The sequence below is a fragment of the Chlorocebus sabaeus genome, chromosome 18, assembly GCF_047675955.1.
Source record: "Chlorocebus sabaeus isolate Y175 chromosome 18, mChlSab1.0.hap1, whole genome shotgun sequence".
NCBI classification, from domain to species: domain Eukaryota; kingdom Metazoa; phylum Chordata; class Mammalia; order Primates; family Cercopithecidae; genus Chlorocebus; species Chlorocebus sabaeus.
In genome coordinates this window covers 12,879,451-12,892,413 of record NC_132921.1, presented here as the reverse complement: position 1 = coordinate 12,892,413, position 12,963 = coordinate 12,879,451, and the positions used below count along the sequence as shown (strand labels likewise).

At 33.6% G+C, this 12,963-nt stretch overlaps 1 protein-coding gene across 1 annotated transcript in view; it reads right to left on the bottom strand.

Annotated features, from left to right (window-relative positions):
- The window catches only part of DSEL (dermatan sulfate epimerase like), a 290,760-nt gene that overhangs the window by 252,535 nt on the left and 25,262 nt on the right, over positions 1-12,963 (bottom strand). The window lies entirely within an intron of this gene.

Sequence of the window (12,963 nt, the reverse complement as noted above, 5' to 3'; positions counted from 1 at the left end):
TTTTTTTCTGTAACAAACATAGTTTTCTGAGTATTAAAGACTCTTCCTCACTTTTTCTACTAGGCAATAACTTATTCATCTTTTTGATCTAGTTCCAAATCAATGATTTTTCTTTTACGAAATCTCAGATTAGCCATTTAAATCCATCTCTCCATTGTGGTCCCATAGCTTTTATTCTCATTGCCTTTACGAGATACTATATTATGTTATACTGTGTTATCATAGCAGATAATTTCATTTCTTGAATTATCCTCAATTGAAGTATTTCTATTAGAACCACAGAACATTCACCCTTCTTCATTCAATGCATCTCATCGTGTCTTGAAAATAGTATACCCAGAAAAAATATCAAGAACAAAGGAGAAATAAAGATTTTATGAGAAAAATACACCTTAAGAAAAATCATTTCAAACCTATCTATAGTACACACACGATAATGGAGCAAATAAAATTTATAGTGTTTGGAAGGAAAGAAGTGCATTTCACTATTCACAGGTGACATAATTAGCTATGTAGAAATTTCCACAAAATCCACAATAAGGCACTGTAACTAATAATTGATTTTAGTAAAATCGCATGATACAAGGCTACTACAAATATCGAACTCCATTTTTACATAACAGCAAAGCTGATTAAAAGTTTATATTAGGCCAGACGTGGTGGCTCACGCCTGTAATCCTAGCACTTTGGGAGGCCGAGGTGGGCGGATCACGAGGTCAGATCGAGACCATCCTGGCTAACATGGTGAAACCCCGTCTCTACCAAAAATACAAAAAAAAAAAAAAAATTTGCTGGGTGTGGTGGCAGGCACCTGTAGTCCCAGCTACTAAGGAGGCTGAAGCCAGGGAATGATGTGAGCTTGCAGTAAGCCCAGATCGTGCCACTGCAATCCAGCCTGGGCAACAAAGCGAGACTCCGTCTCAAAAAAAAAAAAAAAAAAAATTATATTAAAAGTACCATTTACAATATCAAACATCATTAAGTTATTAAGTATAAATCTAAAAGAAATGTAGAGGGTCAGAATGCTGAAAATTATAAAACACTAATGAAAGATATCAGAGAACACCTAAGTAAATGGAGTTATTTCCATTTATAGTGGAATGTTATTGTCATTTCTCCCTAAATTGATCTGAAAATATGACGCAATTTTAACTAAATCACAACAGGACTTTTTAAATCACAACAGGACTTTTTGGAGAAATTCACATGAACTTTAAAATTCATTTGGAAAGGCAAAGAAACTAAATCTCAAAAAAGTAAAAATTTGAAGGATTAAAACTATATAATTTTAATACGAACTCTAAAGCTACGATAATCAAGACAGTGTTGCATCAATGAAAGCAGAAATGTAAATCAATATAACAGAATAGAGAGTGCAGAAATAAGCCCATATGCTTATGGTGAATCATTTTTGACAAAGTGCAAAGTTAATTCAATGGAGAAAAAATAATCTCCAACACACAGTATTGGAATATGAGACACTCATATATATACACACACACCTATACACGTATACCTCAATCCAAACCTCATATCATATACAAAACTTAACACAAAACAGAACATATACCTAAATGTAAAACCTTAAACAGAAAAAAAAACAGAGAAATTATATATTATCTAAACTAAGAACCTCTACTTTTTTAAAGACAAAAGAGAATAGAAAGTAAAGCCGCAGTCTGGAACACAGTATTCTCAAAACACATATTTGAGCACAGAATTATAACCATAATACCTAAAGAACTATCAAAACTTTAAGAAATCAGCTAAATAAACAAAAGCAAAATATTTCAAACAACATTTGCCAAAGAAGATACATAAATGGCAAATCACACATGAATCTATGCTCAAGATCATTAGTTATTAGAGAAATGCAAATACAATCCTCAATAAGATTCCATTATACAGGTATTAGAATGGCAATACTAAAATTAAAAATAAAACTGGCAATACTAAGTGTTGACAAGGATACAGAGCAACAGAGATGCTCATACACTGGTAGTGGGAAAACAAAACTGTACATTTCCTTTGAAGAATATTTTCACAATTATTAAACATACATTTATCATATGATCAAGAAATCTCAGTTCCAGGTATTTATACAAGAAAAATGAACTTTCTTAATCACAGGAAGTTCTGTGGATGAAGGTTTATAATTTTCAATTCACAATCACTAAACCCAAAAACAATCCAAGTGTCCTACAACCAGTAAAATGGTGGTTCTTCCATACCATGGAGTATTAGTGAGCTGTAAAAAGAAGTATTGATGCAAACAACATGAATGAATTTCAAATCATTATGGTAAGTGAGAAAAGCAAATTCAAAAGGCTATATACTGAATTGTTCAATTTACATGGATTTCTGAAAAAGACAATATTATAGGCTTGGAAAACACATCAGTATTTGCTGGCACCTGAGAAATGGAGAGGGTAGGGACATTGACTACAAAAGAAAAAAAAGGAAATTCTGAAGGACAATGAAATTGTTCTATATGTTGACAGTAAAACTATTTACAAAATTGTATGAATTTAAGACTTATAGAACTAGACACTATAAAGTGTAAGTTTAACAGTATGTTGTATTTCAATAATACTGACTGCAAATAATAAAGTAAATAATTGATAAAATGTATAGTAAATTAAAATCCAACAGTAACAAATACTCAGTTTTGACATGTGAGCACTAGTGGTTTGCTTGCACCTTATAATCTAGCACCTTAGGTTACTAAAACAAACATATATGTGTATTAATAGTATAATTTTTTTCTTGCAGCATATAAGAAACAAAATAAGTAGATTAAATACAAATGGCCAAATACATCAGAGCTCACTCTACTCAGGAAATGAAGATAATACTAAAGACCAGCTCATAGTACACACACATTTAGCTAAGTAGTTTTTCTTGGAACTTCACAAATGCAGTTTTTGTATTAGGTATTAGTTATTAGTTATTGCTAATAATGCCACTATTTGCTTACATGTTGTTATATGAAAATGATGTGTTATAAGGAAATAATTTGTGTGTACAGCTTCATTATGTCAAAAACACAACCAGCTCTAAATTGTATAAAACTATGAAAGTTTGTGTTTTCATCATGAAGTCTGTATTTGTGTTTTGAATTTTAAATTTTTTAGGAATGTGTTCTGATGGCATGATTTTAATGACAAGAAAACATTCTGGAAATGTTACACAGATAAAGAAGTTTGTATCATATCAAATTGTTAATCATGCTTCACTCATCAGAAACACATACTACGAATGAAAAAATAAAATCAGTTGAATGAAACAGTTTATTTGGTGACATTGTAAAACTTTGATACTACATAAAAAGCAATATGTATTATTCTTCCTATATTATTCTCATTATGTTTTAATATGGAAGTTCTTCATAAACAACTCTTATAGCATGCTGAAATGCAGTATATATTCTAGTTTTAAAATAAGTTCTATTGACAATGTTTGAATTCCTGAATGAACCACTCTGCAAGAACATTCTGTAAAAAACTGATTTGATCCTAACTTAAAAATACATAAAATAAACAGGAAGTCTAATGTCTTTAGTAAATTATTTTAATACTTTCATGCCTGGAAGACAGACAGACAGACACACACACACACATACACGTACACATACACACACACACACACTACAATGGATGTTGATATTATACATCTGTGAAAAACTATCATGACACCTCCAAATTTAACAGAATATTTTGAATTTTATTTTCTTATCAAAGATCAACAACAGAAAAACATGAAATCCATTCTTTCTATTAAAATATAATTGAAATATAATTACATGTATAAGGTTAATGATTAAAAGTAGCTATTGATGTAGAATTGAAGAGAAATTTTAAAAATACAAAATCATTTGCTTTATGAAAATAGATAAAAGTGAATTCCGTCAGCTTACTGTAATCACTGCAAATTCTTTTCTTCCAGTCTAGCACCACGCCTCTCTGAGACTGGCTTCTCCACTGAGTGTTATGAAATCAACACACTAACATTTAAGATCAACACTATCCCCTATGAGTGGCATTGTCATTTATCCAACCTAGATTACATAAATTAACAACCAAAATGCAAACTTCTCACATTGAAAACTTCATTGGCATACACATGATTGATTCAAAATGCACACATAGCAGTTTAGTGTTGGGACTGCTACTTCACTTGGAACCTTTGTTTGGTCATAGTTGAGAAACAACAGAAAGTTGCAACTGTAATAGTATTTTTATGTAAAGTACCTATGTAAATGATTTTAATAAAAAAGTGTGCGTTTTTTGCAACCCTATCTTATTGCACATTGATCTGAGTATTGGAATAATATTTGATCTGGTAAATCTAATAATAAAATTATTCTTATTTCATTTCTCTTTTATTTCATTTTTCAAATAATTTTATTTTTATGTTTGTTTTTAATTGTGTTACAAAAGCATAGGTCTCTGACAATTAGAAATTAAAAAGCAAAACTGTACCTCACAATAAATGGTATGAGAAACAGTGCTATAAAATTTATCTCATAATAAGGAAAAACAGAATGATTAATAGTTTTTCACAGAAAATTGGGTTATATTGTAGTGAGGTGCCCAAAGAATGTTAATAAACATCAAACTGCAAAGTGCTGTAGTCTTTACTAAAGCCCTATAGTGGGCTGGCTCTTAGCCCTGTCTTGTTAAAATTCTAATTAATAACCAGGAAGAAAAGAGATAAAGGACATGTTTTTAAGATTTGTAGATGGCAGCAAGCTAGGAGTGATAACTAACTCAACAGACACAAAATCAAGGGAAAAAGTGGTTTTGACCATCTGTCATGCTGCATAGAAACTCAGACAATATTTTATGGAACTCAAGCAAAAGTCTGGTACTTTTCAAAACTCAGTGGTATACTTCCAAAAAAAAAAAGGAAAGCTTTTTGGAGTAGTTCCTTAAAAAGAAAAATTCGGAAATTTTGATTGCATGTGCAAATACTTTACGATTAGTGGGATGAGGCTCCTGAAAATTCTAACACAGAAAGACATTTTGTTTGCAAAAGACAAGTTAACATGGGTGAAGTATCCCATTATTCTCCAGGCTCAAAAGTCAATTTCAAACTGGATTTTTATTTCTGCCTTTGTCAAGTATAAAGAATTTTTCTTCTGATCATGATCATCTCTCCATTGTTCAAATCCTAAATCAAATGACCTGAGGCTTTTTGTGTCCTGGACCTTCAGTGGTACAATCAAGAAGAGCCATGGGATTCAAAGCGGAAGTGTCAGAGCTGGGCAAAAGGTTTTTGGCACAGTTGTGAGTATTTCTCTGCAAGCATGAAGCTCAGTGGGCAACAGGACAGGCTGATTCTGGGTACTGGCAGCTGTTCAAGCAAGAGGAGAGCGAGAGTGACAGCTCTGGGCCAAGTTGGTTTCCCCTACTCTCCCTGGTGTTGGGATTGAAGTCTGTCTGTCTTTACCCCTGAGAAGCTAAGTCCCTCCATTCTTTTCTCTGGACTTTTTTCCCTTTTCTCTTTTCCTTTTGCCTTCCCTCCTCTTTGAAGAAACAAAACAAAGCAAACCAAAACCCTTTCCACGTAGGTAGGCAGCAGTTTGAGTCTATGTTTGAAAGGGAAGCGGGCAGCATAGAAAGCCACACAAGAAGCAGCCTTCATTTTTCAGCCTCTCAAGTTTAACTAAAAATGTTTGAGGAGAAATTGTATCATGACAATGTTCATATTAATCATAATAGCTTACTATTAAAATGCAGCTGTCTATATTATGGAATAGTGTAGGACGCTTACTTCATTTTACAATGAGGTTTTAAAGAAATTTGGAGTATGTAGTAGGCACCTCCAAGTAATGTGCCTCATGCATCCATTTCCAGATTTCTAAAATGAAAATAACAGCAATATTGCACTCCATTTTATATCCATATTATTGGCTTTATTTGGATATGGTGGCCAAAGTGCCCTAAATTAGTCCCAGTAAATTCCTCAAATTCCTGACGGTGGTTTCATGTGTTCTCCTTACTCATCCCTCACGCCCTTCCTCGCCTGCGTCTTCACCAGAATGCCTCCGTGTTGCATCCCCTGCTGACCACTTTAGGAACATTACCGCTGTGCTAGGGACACTGTCTGCGGCATGCTGACCACCGAGATGCCCCTGCTTCATCTTCAGGCAGAGCACACAACTACTCCAACTGGAACACGGGCAGGCCCCCTTCGTTCCTCAAAGCACCATGGTACCCTGGACAGAACTTTAACAAGGCTATACTGAAGGTCTGTGGGGAAAGAAAGGGAAATCAGCCTCAGTATCCTAAAGCTGAGACCTTCCTCAGAGCCAGCTGCTTAAGGAATGTGCAGACATCTTCAGAAGCACTCCACGGCCCAACAGGCCTAGGAAGTATTTTCTACAACCCTTTGAGAGGCAGGATTCGCCTTCTTCCAGGTTGATTAAAAATGTAAACAAGCATTCCCTCAAGTAGAGGGCCTCAGAGTGACACACCTTCATAACAGAGAGGCCCGAGCCCCTGACACACAGACACCAAATATTCTGACAACACTTATCTGTCACAAAGGCCAGTAAAATCCTTTGGTACGCCCTTTCCCCGAGACCTAAAGTCCACCTTGCCTCCAAAGAAGAGTTGCATGAAAACAAAGAGAAGTATGTAGAAACAACGGTGTTCAAATGAAGTTTTAGAAAAAGAAATTTCTCAATAGGAAATAATTCATAGTGTGATCATTCTGCTGAAAAAAATAAATGCTAGTCATGTTATAAAGAGAAGACAGAATCACAATTAGAAGTTTGTTTTTGAGGGCTATTTTCCTTCACTTAAGTCTATCCTCAAATTTATGCATAGGTATTTGTTCGATTTTATTTTTAAATAAGAAAATATAGAAAATGAAATATTTATGAAATATTTGATGTTAAATAAGACATCAATGTATGAAATGTTTATAAAATATATACATACTGTTGTACTGAATGAGTTGGATCTTCAGAGTAAATTCCTAGAATTTGGACTGTAGATGAAAAGGTTAACATATATCTAGTTTTTTTGTTTTTTTTTTTTTTTCAGATATTTCCAAATTCCCTCATGAAGGATTTTACCAGTTTGCATCCCTACTAAATATGTAAGAAAGTTATTGTTTCTACATACTCTTGCAAGGAGAGTATATTCTATACTCTTGTTAGCAGAGTGTATTATTATGCATCTTAATTTTTGCCATTCTGATAATTCTGATAATATGATGGCTTTTATGTGCATCTTTTGATTATCAGAGAGGCTAAACATCTTTCCATATGTTCAGAGGTTTTACATATGTTTTCGGTAGATTTTTTTTAATCCATTGTCATGAGCCTTTTGTGACTTTTTCTCTCATAATTATGAGTTTCCTATTATTAAGGTATCAATCCTTGATCAGTGATACAGCGGTATATATTCTTCCATTTTCCGTTTGTCTCTTGACTTTGTTTTGGTGTCTTTTTCCTATTCAATTACTCTCTTCTTAAAGGTTTATGCAGTCAAATGTATAAAGATTTCTTTTATTGGGTTTTTCTCCAATTGCAATTATGGTCTTAAGTAGCAGGCCAAATCTTAGTTCAGTTATTCTATCCTTATGTTGCCTATTAAGACTCTTGTCCGTAGCATTTGTGGTCAGCCTGACAGCCAGGCAGAGTAAATGCAGATAATTTGTGCCTCCAGTCCCAGGTACTCTCCTTTTCCTGTTTCCTCTTTCACTTCCCAGTGAAGATTTAATATTTTTTTAAAATTTTTATGTATTTTTGCTTCCATGTGTGGTGCAGACAAGAGCTGGCCTCAGGCTAGAAGCAATGAAAATGAGAAAATCACTCCCGCCATTCCTTTTTGCCAGTGGTGGTTTACTTGCCAGTTTCTGCTACATTTTGATCATTCCCCAGTGACTTCCAGTGGCTGTTCATTTTTGTATTTTCTCTAGAGTTTATAGCTACTATCTGTGGGAAGTTGATTCAATGGAAGCTAACTTGTCCCTTCTCAGGAGTGAAACCCAAGCATGTAAATTTTGTCAAAGTTAGAAAGCCTTATCCTATACCCATGTTGAGGACAAGTTTCCAAAGTAATTAGATAATTCTAACTAGAAAAGGTTTACCCTAATGCTTTCTCAAATATTCATTTTTCCAAAAATTCTTAACTTCTAGTACAAAATCAGTTTTATTTCATAAGAAAAAGCGAGTATTTTTGCCACTTGTTGCAAAAGGTCAATCTGGTTTTAATAGTCTCTTATATCGCTATCTGAAAAGTAAACTGCATAACTACCATGCCTTATAAAAATGATTGTTTCAGTGACCATAAGAGATATTAAAATCACCAATAGCAAGTAACCAAGCTTTATTTACATAGACAATTCAAACAAAATATGATTTGATCAACACTGACCTATGCTGAGGAGCAAATGCACACATCATGAAGCCTCTGGTACTCAGTTTGAGCATTACCTTTTATATTTCTGTGAAAGATAAAAAAGAACTAGAAAACAAGGGCAAGGTTAATGATGAGAACTGGGATCCATCCTCCTCTTTTACATTAAGTATTCCAGTTATTTACTGATAGTGACAGTAATTTCAAGGATGCTTGTTTAACTGGAGTCTGTTTGAATGGGTATGAGTCTCTATGCTGAATGGTCTCTAAAAGCTGTGAATAGTTACATTAGCATATCAAAAGCCTTCCAAAGTGTCTTTGGGAGTTTTTATTTTCTTTTATCTGCAGGTTTTCTCTGTTTGGAAGCGGTTGGTAAGAAGTGTATCTTGGGATCTGAGTTTTATTTCAAGGTTATTGAAGTATCACAGGAGTGCAGTCAAATGAAAAACTGATGAATAATATCCAGGGGGCACTGCTAGTAAGACAACCCCGTCGTTTCAAGAAACTTGAGAAATAATGATAAAGAAACATTTTTTCGAGTCTGTTGCTAGTGAGAATAAATTTTGACAGAATAGTCAACTTCTTTTTCTACGTTTGACTATAAATTGTACATTTCCAATATTCCACTTCACAATGAATGCCTATCATTTTGCAGTACTAAGCTCTTATGTTCAAGAAATACCTAAACTTTAAACACAAAATTGTTGTCTAAAATAGAATAATGTAATATAAAATAAATCCAAGACCATTTAAGATATTCATGTCTTTGTTTAACAGTAAGCTTTGGAGTAACTTTCAGGAGGTTTTCCCATACTAATTTTGTCATTAACAATGTGCCAATAAGAACGGTCACTTATGTTATCTAGGTATAGTATTCTGCATATCCAGACTGGGTGATGACAAAAGTTCTTCTTGAAGATTGTCTGCTATCTACTATTGTCTAATAAATTAAAAAGTCCTTAGTGTAAACATATACAAATTAATAAATACACACAAAAAATATAAATGGAAAATCAACACTCAGAGAGTGTGTCCTCATCATGCGACTTAAGAAATATTTTATCTTTGAAAACTTTTGTGGGCTTCTCAGCAAGTTGGCTTAACATGGAGCAGCTAAAATAGTCAGAAACCTGTAATCTTACTCTCTTAAAGAATGAGAAGACAGATGTCAGGACTACCACTGAAGTTACAAAATTCAAAAAGGGGGAAAGTTTGGAAAAAAGAAAACCATACAAGGGCAGCACCAAATTCTGCATATAAACTCTGACTCAATCTCTGGCAGATCCAGGAATGAGACTTGCATGCAACAGATTCCAAGCCCTACTTACAAAACTAAAAGATCTGAAAACGTATCTCAGCTGCTGTCAACAATAGGGGACTCCGTTTGCAGTGTGTTTAGCCATGCTAAACTTCTAAAACAAAAGGTTACACATCATATAAATACCATTCTAGAAGAAAAGGAGGGAAAATATGGAGCAGAAATATATTTGAAGAATTAATGGACAAAAATTTCCCCAAGTTGATGAAAGGCATAAGTTTACAAATTTAAGATCATCAATCTTAATTAGTGTAACTGATCCTATATTATAAAAATCATAAGGTGTTTTACTTTTCTTTGTCTTTTTCTTTCTCCATGCATGATTGATTGCATGTAATTATCTCAGGAGACAGTAGTCACTAATAATTGATTAACTTCATATTCTAACCCACCGGGGGTTGCCTGAAAGATTAATAAACTTGTTTTTCTTTTAAAGAACAATAATCCTTAGGTCACACAGAGTTCTTTGATGGCATCTAGAAGTTCAGTCTGAGGAGGGAGGCAAACAACTTTGATCATGGAAGGTTCTCACCTCACACACACCTTCCACACACCTTCCTTATTCATGAAATCACCCAGTTAGGTTCAAAAGTAGGTCGGACTTCAGAGTTTGTCTCTCTTGGATTTGGCCAAATCAAATAAATCTTTCTCTGCTCCTATGCACTGATATGACATTGTTTGGCTTACTCCGCACTGGATATTCAAACCCAAATTTCAGGGTTCTAACAACAGCAGAATAAATACAAAGAAAATCACACCTAGACACATCATAATCAAATCGTTGATTCAAACCTTAAAAGAAAGTCTTCAAAGTAGAAATACAAAAAGAACACTTTACATACATGGGAGGAATAATATTAATGTCTGCTGACTTTCATCAGAAACAATAAAAACCAGAAGACAGTGTAATAATATTTCAAAAGCTTAGAACATTTTCACCGTAAAATTTCCATTTCCAGTGAAAACATCTTTCAAAAATTTAAAGCAAAATGAAAATATTTTCCAATGAGAGAGTGTGTCTATTCGTGTGAGAGGGAAATAATGTCTTAGCAGATCTGTACTACAGAAATTTTGAAGAAAATCTTCTAGTTGAAGGAAAATTAATAATGATATACACATTGTCAACTAGTTTGACTTAATAGAAAATTATAAAGTGCTACACATAAAAATATCAGTATATGCATTCTAAATGCTTCCTAGAGAGTGCATCTATTTGTGTGAGAGGGAAATAATGTCTTGTCAGCAGACCTGCACTACAGAAATTTTAAAGAAAATCTCTCAGTTGAGGAAAAATTAATAACGATATACACATTGTCACCTGGCTTGCCTAAATGAAAATTATAAAGTGCTACACACAAAAATATCAGTATATACATTCTTTCTAAGTGCTTGTGTACATTTATCATGGTATAGTACATTTATAGACCATATTCTGCGCATCAAAGAATGCTCAGTAATTGAAATCACACAAAGCATCTTCTTATCCATGATAAACTAAAAAATTAATGGAAGGATAGGAGATAAAACTCTAAATGTTTTAAAACAACATGGAGTTGCACATATCCTATGGTTGAATAATATGTCATAAGGTAGATACAAATATATATTCAATTGAATGAAATAAAAATGAGATATATAAAAATATGTGAGGTAAAGCCAAGTCAGTACTTAAAAACAAATTTAATGTGAAAATTCCTGTATTTGCAAAGTATGATTGCCATCAATTACCAGGAAGGATTTGGAGAAACTAGAACTCTCATACACTGCTGGTAGAAATGTAAAATTGTATAAAAACTTTTGAAAAGTGCTTTTTCAGTTTCTTAAGAAGTTAAACATACTAAATATATGGAAATAAAACTTGCCGAGATTTTTCACTGTTTCTGTGAAAAGCCCTCTCCTCCTAGAAATATTTTCACAAACCACTCGAGATCTTAAGTAGATCTGTAGCCATTTGTCTTCTTAATTGTTCTGACCCAATGAGATAGTCAAACTTCTATGTAAAATGGTTACAGTTGTACTAGGTTCTGGGTTAAGACTCCAAGGTGCAAGAAAATATAATAGCAGCTACTTTCCTAGGTATTTACATATCAAAGGTGAATCAGTTCCAGGAACTTGGACACATCTCCATAAAAACTGGGTCACAAGGGGATACCTGGCTGTGAGAGAGATTTCATATACATGCATGCTGAAAGGCTGGAGTAAGGAGTCCCTTTCAGGAGGGGTTGGATACGGCTGCCTCCTCTCCCTTTATAAGCAGAGAAAAATTATTTTTTTCTTTATTCTAGCTATTGGGCTGTCCAGATACTTGTATAGGACAATTGGCCTACTTCTTATCACATTGTTCGAAGGGTAAGGACTAAGGCAAAGGGAGGAGCATACTTATTACTTACAGTGACATATATGATAAGATCTACCTCTAATTAACAACTCCGTCATGTGTGCTTTTAGGTTTAAATTAATAAAGATGAATGTTAAAAATCCAACATACACGTAACACACAACCCTGACATTCTACTCAGAGGTATTTACCCTATATGAATGAGAGAAGTAAATTTAATAGCAGATATATACATAGAACAAAAATTGATAAAACTAGGAAACAGACAAAGCCATCTTAGTAGATTTTAAAGCATCTCTCACAGTTAGAAAAAAGTGTGTGTGTACACACTCACACGTGTTGTTGATGACTTACACAATTTAAACAATGTGACCTATTACCGGACATATAGAAAACACTATGCTCAAACATTTCAGAATGCACTTTGTTTTCAAGGACACATTAATAATTTCCAATTATTGACAATATGCAGAACCATAAGGTAAGTTTCAAAAAATCTCCAAGTATTAAAATAATACACAATATTTTATCAATGTGCTATCAAATAAACATAACTACTATTCCCTATGTATCTGGAAATTAAGAGTGATAAATTGCAGGCATGCATAAAAATAACAATAAAAATAGAAAATAATCTGAACAGTGAAAATATCATATATCAAAACTTACAGGATGCAATTAAAGCATTGCTTCTCCTCAGTCACCTTTTTAAACTTCTGACTTCCCCTTAAACATTAGTATTACCAGAATATATACCTTATTTATAATTTGTTCCATGCTACCTATTCTTCTTGAGTGATAGCATTCCAGTACTAGTTTAACCCATCAGGTACATACTAATGGTTTCCTAATACTATTTCTATTTCTGACTATAAAACGCTTGGATTTTCTAATGAGGCCGATTTACTAACAACTCAGAAGCTGGCTGAGAATGT